Consider the following 8,038-nt stretch of genomic DNA (forward strand, 5'->3'; position numbering starts at 1 on the left):
ACATTTTGTTAAATAAAGCAGCCATTCAATCCAGAACTGGGAATCAAAATCTCAGGGCTGACTGCCCAATTGCTGAGAGGGTGAGATGCAGTTCCTAATGAGTATTCTTGCTGAACAATCAGCTTCTTCAAGGTGAGCAGAGATTTCAACTGAAGGATAAACAGGAAACTGTTAATGACAATCTTAAAAGGTCAGATAAGAAAACAGGTGCCAAAGTACCTTATATTTATCCACTTGGCTTTCACCTGCAGATACTTGTCACCACTTACTGCCTCCTCTTCGGACCTTTAATGACCCACCATTATTGCTCACAGAAGCTTTCACATATGACATTTGTGTCTGAGAAGTCTAAACTCATACCTACTTGTGAAAAACCTGAAAATGTTCTCCTTATAGGCAAAGGAAGATGGCCATTTCTCTCACTTGTAAATGCTGTTTTGCCTCTGGTGAGGCCATTCTTTAATAAGATAAGCCTTTACTTATGTTAAAAGCAATTTCTTGCATTTTAAACCCAGGAATCCAAAAGTACTCATTCAACACATCTGCTGAACCTTTAACATACTAAGGGGTAGAGTTCCCCTCACAGCATCCTGAAGCTCAGGAAGCTCTCATCATGACATAAGGGTCAATTCAAAATTCATCAAAGATAAAGAATACTGATGTAACTGATGCAAGTTTAAAGTTGCATCTTGCAGCTTTCCAAGCCTCTCGTGCCACTTCTGCTGACATATGCATAAACCCTGGTCAAAACCAGCCTACACTCACTGACATGCCAAACTGCAGTTTCAAAGAATTATGCCACTATTTTCCAAAAGTGGACAGGGGAGAAGGGTATCAGCACACTGAAACATTTTCTCAGCCTATATTTCTAAGTACTTATATCAATGCCTCTGAAGTCCCCTTCTTCTATCAAGTGGAAAATTTCTGAGATTCCAGAGGCCCACACATGACCTGGCTAGAAAAATGTGAGGCCCAACCTTTTAGCACACAGGCCACCCACATGAAGGGATCACTCACAGGACCTGGGATAAGATGTCTGAATTCACAAACAAATCAAGAGTTTGATCTTGGACAGGTTTAGCAGAACTTAGAGTCACATCTAGGGAGTCAAGCAGGCATGATCAGAATTCTCTGGCTCTTTGCTGCTAAAGCTTTGTGATAAGAGAAGACAACGATTAATATGGAAGAATAACTGAATAACAGGAATGAAGTACACTAGAATAACAGACATTTTGAGTTGTGGGGGAAGAGCAGATGGGAAAACACAATTTCTCACGAGGGGAACGAAAATTAGGACAGGAGTGAAAAAGAGTAGTTGATGAGAAATGGCACTCTCAAAACCAGCTGAATTGAGACATTCACCATATCTAGAACATAGGAAATATCTAAGGTGTTGTGATGCTTTGGTACACATCATTTCTGGTTCTCTGTAAGTTTACATAGCTGTAAGGCAAGAGTTTTCCTCGATAAAATCACTCAGCAAGCAGGTTTCTAGTGATTCACTTGACTTCTAAAATAAACACTATCACAGCTGATTATAAGCACTTAGCCATGCTGGAACTGCTGTCATGTTCAGATACACAGGAGTATAACACTACCTCCAATAACAACACCAGGAAAATGACATTAGGTTTTTGAGTCAAGCAAGGTCTTACTTTCAGCTCGAGGGCATTCATCTGTCTGCCTGTAATATGGGAACTTTTGAATGTCATCTCCAGGCTAGCCCAATGTTCAGGAGAAATTCTACAAATCAAAGCACAGACCATATGATTTTGATGACAACTCGTTCACCCAAAGAGAAAAGTGCAGGATGCATGCAATCCCTCACCTCTCCCCAGCCAAACCAATACCTTTATTTCCCCCTGCTATGTCTTATATACCGAACAGAAAAATAACAGTTGCTATTAACCATCTGCTTCTCACACCATTACAGCTAAAACTTGGCCAAGTGAATAATTTACTACTTCTTTTCGCTCTGTCTGGGAGATAAGGCTGCTGAGAAGGAATAGCGTGTTCCCAGGTCCTAGTACTTGAAAAAATGAGGGACCTTCAGCAAATGAGAAGGAGATGAGAGAGCGAGAGAGATAAGGAAGACCCTATTTCCTAGTAGAGATGGAAACAGGGATACTCCAAGCATAAGAGGGCAAAGCTATGACCAGCAAGAATGCCTGAAGCCTAGAGAGAGTATGAAGCAAGGAGCCTTCAGTGCCTACAGTGCATACAGGACTGCAGAATACACATCACATGGTAATTTCCAATAACATTACATGTTTCTGAAACTAATTAAAAGGGCCTCTCTGATAGCCTGAAAACTTTTTATGAGGCAGGTTTGGTGAAAGAACTAGGTTGACCTGAATTCACAAGGGACACAGAACTTACTCTGTGTCATGAAGAGCACAGGAGAGGGAAAAATAGGGTAGGCAAAGGTACGGGCTGACTGTGACACCTGGGGAAGGCCAAAGAGCATGATGTTGGCCCGTAGCACGTAGGCATCTAAGGGCTGGTGCTTGCTGATAAAGACAGCAGCATTTTCACCTCAGGGTAGCTAATGCACACATCAGCTACCTTGAAGTAAAAAAATAGTGACGATGAAGCACTACAAGTTTTACCCTGAAGTGACTTGCCAAAATGAGTGTTGTACCCCTGCCTGAGGTTAACCTGAGGGAGTTTACCTTATGGTAAAACTAATTTGTGTTGCCTTCACTGAGCTTTTGTATTCAGACACTTGACACGTACCTTTGTTACCCTGAGGAAAAAACACTCAGGTTTTTCTGACAGCAAAAATACAATGATTCACATCTAGGTGCCCCATTTGAGAAACTGAAACCATTTTGCTCTGGCTCTGGGTGTCATTAGTATTTTTTCTTCATTTGCTTTCACTTAAAAGCAAGTAACTTGACTAATACACAGATATATACGTACACCAGACAAACTTCTGAAAATTCTGCAAAGAATTTTTTTATGCACTGCAAATTTACTTTACGATGACCTGCAGGTACCAAATGAGTAGCACAGTGATGATTTCTGCACACAATCTAAATGTTTCACCATGTCGCTGTCTTGCAAAGAGTTAAGTGAAAATTAATACAACACGAATTGAAATTTTTACCATCGTCTCTCATTCGTAACCTCCCATGGCACAGAAGTCCTCCAGCTCAGCTTCACACTGTGAGGCACCTTCTGTAGATGAATGCCATTTACTGGCCCTTTTGCCTCATTTTCTTAATACAAAGCTATACCACGTAGAAATGTATGTTTTTTCTAATTACATCACCTGCCTCAGTCACCCTCACGGCTTTTGGCCCAGTGATAGAGCAGGGAGTGAGATAAAGAAAGGAAGTTGATTTAGATGGTGCACCAGGGCTAGTAACATAGCCCCTCTTAACCTTGCTTAGGGCAGTCTGAGTTTGCCTGCATATGAAAAATTAGAATTATGTCTATAATAAAACAATTATCAATAAAACACAATAATTAATCATATTACTGTTACTTTAACATTCTTCTAGAACTTCCTCTGCTTTCTGCCTCTAATCCCACCAAAATTCACTATTAACATGTTGGAAGCAGCAGATCAGAGAGAAATGCAAAACCTCAGGTTCAACTATAATGAGAAACGGAAGGAAGGAAGAGGGAAGGCTACAAGTTAATAATTGTTCAGAATCTGAATTCTACAGTAAAGAGGGAAATAGTTTTGTTCTCTTAAACAAACACCTTACTGACAGGGTCTCCTGCCCATTTCTCACAATCCTCTAGGTAAATTAAAATGAAAGGATTTGTAGGTTCAGTACACAAAGCCTAAAGAAAATTACTTGGGGGGGGGGCAGGGGGCGAGGAAAAAGGGGAACCGAAGAAGTCAATTTGGAGAAGAAAATGATGCAGTTTTGGAAATTCTCCTCCCTGAAGTTACACGGTACCTCATTTTGGAAACTCCAGAATAACATTTCAGCAGTCCTGGAACTGAGCAAGACCCTTGGCAACAAACACCAGCTGACAATCTGCCCTAACTGTGGCTGCAACACTGCAGCACCAGTGAGGCCAGGAGCCCTGCAGCCCATCAACTGAATGACTGAATGGACCACATTTGAACTGGAAATAGTTTTCCATGGGAAAAACTGGAATTTCCCATGGAATTTTTTTTTACTTTGAAGGAATTATATTCCTTCCTGTAAATGTGTATGACAGAGAAGCGTCATATCAACAAACCAGAGTGAGTTCAGCAGAAAGCCCTTAGGGCTGGAGCATTTGCCCAGTGATCAGAGGCTGAGAGAGGTGGGCTTGTTCAGCCTGAAGAAGAGATGGTTTTGCGTGGACTAACAGCAGCTCCCCAGTACTTACGAGGTAGGTTCTTCATAGTGGTACATAGTGGGAGGACAACAGGCATCAGCTGTAAGAAGAGGGATTCAGACTGGATCTTTTTTTACAATAAAGCAGTAGAAATCAAGCACGGGAACAAGTTACACAAAGAGGTTGTGCAATCTCCAGTCTAGGGGGTTTTCAGCACCTGACTGGACAAAGCCCTGAGCAAGCTGGTCTTGTCGTTTAGCCAACTCCACTTTCTGTAGAAGCTTTGACAAGAGACCTTCTAAGGTCCTTTCTCATCTGAATGATCCCGTGACCTTAAAACTCACAACCTGTTCCACCAAACACAGAACAGAACCATTTGGAGCAGATGAAACTCATTCAGTTGCAAACCACACCATCCCCTTCCGTATCTTCTAAATTGCGTTAGAAATCATTCAGCTTCTCATCATCTGTGCCTCTCAATCTGCAGTTTGTGTGACTAGAGAGCTCATCAAGTACTTCTTCTGTTATCTGACACTTGTTTATAAACATTTCTACAGCATTCCCAAATGCTGTGCAAACAGTGCACTAACAATAATGAATCAAGGTTCCTGGAACATCCAGAGCACAGCTTGAAGCCACAAACTCCCTGCAAGGCTTGAAGAGGCTCTGTCTCCATCTTTTAGCTGTCTTGTCCTATGAATGATATCTCCTGTAATACTGAGGGGTCTGTTTGCCCTCCTGGAATGCAGCGAGATATCCATAAGCTTTACCTTAGAAGCAAGTGGACCAATCCTTTTTAGGTGCTAAACACTTTTCTTCCTGTTAGCATCATGCTCATGAAATTTGTGGATATCAAACAAACACATAGTATCTGACTTCAGCCTCTGAAACGTGAGGACATTCATCACACAACAATAAATACATTGGTCCATACACATCCTGAAGTGACTGAAGTCCAACACAAACTATATGAGGTCATAGAATCATAGAATGGTAGGGGTTGGAAGGGATCTTTACAGATCATCTAGTCCAAACCCCCTGCAGAAGCAGGTCAACCTAGATCAGGTCACATAGGAACATGTCCAGGTGGGTCTTGAAGACCTCCAAGGAAGGAGACTCCACAACCTCCCTGGGCAGCCTGTTCCAGTAAACTTTATGGACTTTGGAACTTGTAAACTGAGCAGAAGCAACAGACTGCTATGATTTTAGAGAACTTTGTGATTTTTTTTTTCCCTGGTTGGCAAAACAAAATGTCAAGAATAGGAATCCAGAGAACAACTGTACAGCCTTCAGCCTTTTCACTGTCCTATACAACCACGGTAACTGACCACATCACACTCTTCAGTGTACTGATTCCTGAAACACCTCTGCAAGGTAAACACAACACCCTTGTTTTACAGTGAGTGTTGTATTAGTGAGGCACTAGAAAACTAAGTGATATGTTGAAATCCATACAATGAAGAGGATTGAGCTCAGGTCTAACAATTCCCAGACAAGTGTCTAGATCTGGTAGACGCTGTTGACATATATATATATATATTTTTTTTTTTTTTACAAAAATTAAGTTGTTTTCATCCTCAGAAAAGATCTGCAAAGGTTTTCAAAAACTTAATTTTCTTTCAACGGACCAAGAGTTCATTTTGTCAAAATTTAGACAAACATTTGATTGGAACGTAGCCTAATAATTGTTCAAACTAGATCACTTTTGAACACTTTGAAACAGAATTACCTTAGAAATCTTGAATTGCATGTGCTTTTTATACTTTTTTATTTCCTTTTTTTTTTTTTCACAGCAAGAATAAACCTTCACTGGTTGAATAACTGCAGAGACTGGGGTGGTGGTGTCTAGAAACTACAAGATTAGACAAGTAAAATCTACCACAACACCTGCTGCTCTTCTAGATGCCCCACATGCAGCATTTTTAGCAAGAATTACTGAGTCAAGAGATATCTAATTAACACTTAGTCCTTGTGCTTTCCGAGTCTGACCCAGGTGCAGCAGTGAAAATGCTAGCTCAAGTTTCAGTTTTCTAGCTTTCTGTTTTTAATGAAAAAACAATTTTTCTGTCAAACAACAGTTTTAATGGAAGTTTTTCTGAGCAGCCCCATTGCAAAGTGCTCTCAAGCTCCATTAATTCACCAAGTAAGGGCATTTAGTATCTCTTAAGTGCTCAACACTTTTGTACTTGACCCTCTGGGATCAACACAACGTGATACTTGGAGCCAGAGAAGTAGTTACAAGTAGCACAAATCCTAAAAGTGCTGATTCACATTTGCTGGCAGATTTAACTGGGATGGATGAAGCATTTACTATTGCCAGCTGTCACCTTTGTCCCTCTGTGGGAAGCCACTGTCCCAGGGACAGTTTAGCAGAACCCAGTATCCTCTCTTGAGACAGGAGGGTTTACAGCCTGGAGTCAGCAGGGGATCACACAAGTAGAGCAGGCTATAAGGTCTCCTGGCTGGAGTGCAGGCACACACCACATTCAGCCAGCCCTGTGGCAAGGCAGCATCCCCAGAAGAGAGTGATGAAGATAGCTGGGAGTCGTTTCTACTTCAGCGATCTCTGATTGAACTCTGTCACCAAGCATGAGTCAACACCCAAAGCCAGTTAGCTGGCTGCTAGCATATAGCGCTGCTGCTTTGTAAAAAGGAATGACCCTATAAAAATAGTTAGAGCTCAAACTTTCAGTGTGCACATCTGTTCTTTGAGACAGACTCTAAGGTCACTTTGAATCACAGAATGAAATATATGGCTACTGAAATCCTAGAAAAATGACTGCCTTTTCCCCCGTGTCTGAACTTTTATCTGCTCATCTGAACATTTTGCAAAAACCAACAGAAAACCTATTACAAAGATTGCTGGTGCATGAAATGATTGAGAAATATTTGCAGTTTGAAAGCAGTTTCACTTCCTGCCTGATACCACAAAGAAGCTTTTTAATAAAGTTAACATCACTGTTATTTGTTTTACATCTATATCCTTATTTTGTCTATTTTAGACTTCTTGAATACTTATGTTAAAACAAAAAAAAGCCCAGCTCTTAATGTCAGAAGTTCATAGTTTTTCATTGTCAGTCACACTGCTGATAATGTAATAATGTTTCTAATAATAATACCTTGTGCTTACACTGTAAAGCAGCTTTCATCCAAATATTTCAATGCATACTACCAATTTTAGTTAAGCTACCTAAATATATGCATACCATTTTACAGCTGGGCAGACTGAAAGATTTTGTGACCCTCTTTCCACAAGCATAGAGACTAAAAAACTAGGTTGTGGCATCCCGAGTTAAAATACATAGGAACCATTAAACTATACTGCCTGTGCAACACCTATTCACAGTAGTTAAGCTCCAGAGCTGGTAGAATACTAATTAAATTAATTTTGCAAATGCTTCTGTGCTGCTATTTGTGAGGTTGTGTTCCAATATGCAGACAAGCTGTTAGGTAGTCATAAAATATATTTGTGAGTCCTGAAAGTAATGAATTTCAGCATGAATAACTAGCTAAAGACTGTGCTATGAAATAGAAATCATAACAAAAAGCTATCGTATGTTCCCTACTATTATTTTTGGTTACTTAAAATGTTTCATCTACCCACTCAAAAAGCCACGTGACCAGTATCGTAATCTTGCAGGCTATGTCTCTTTCTAGAAACTACTTGCACTGTGACCAGAATAAAAGATGCTAAATTTGCTCAGGTCAGTTTTGACCAAACAGTTAACTACAAAGCCAAGTACCGTTCTGACCC

Source organism: Colius striatus, chromosome 2, assembly GCF_028858725.1.
Source record: "Colius striatus isolate bColStr4 chromosome 2, bColStr4.1.hap1, whole genome shotgun sequence".
NCBI classification, from domain to species: domain Eukaryota; kingdom Metazoa; phylum Chordata; class Aves; order Coliiformes; family Coliidae; genus Colius; species Colius striatus.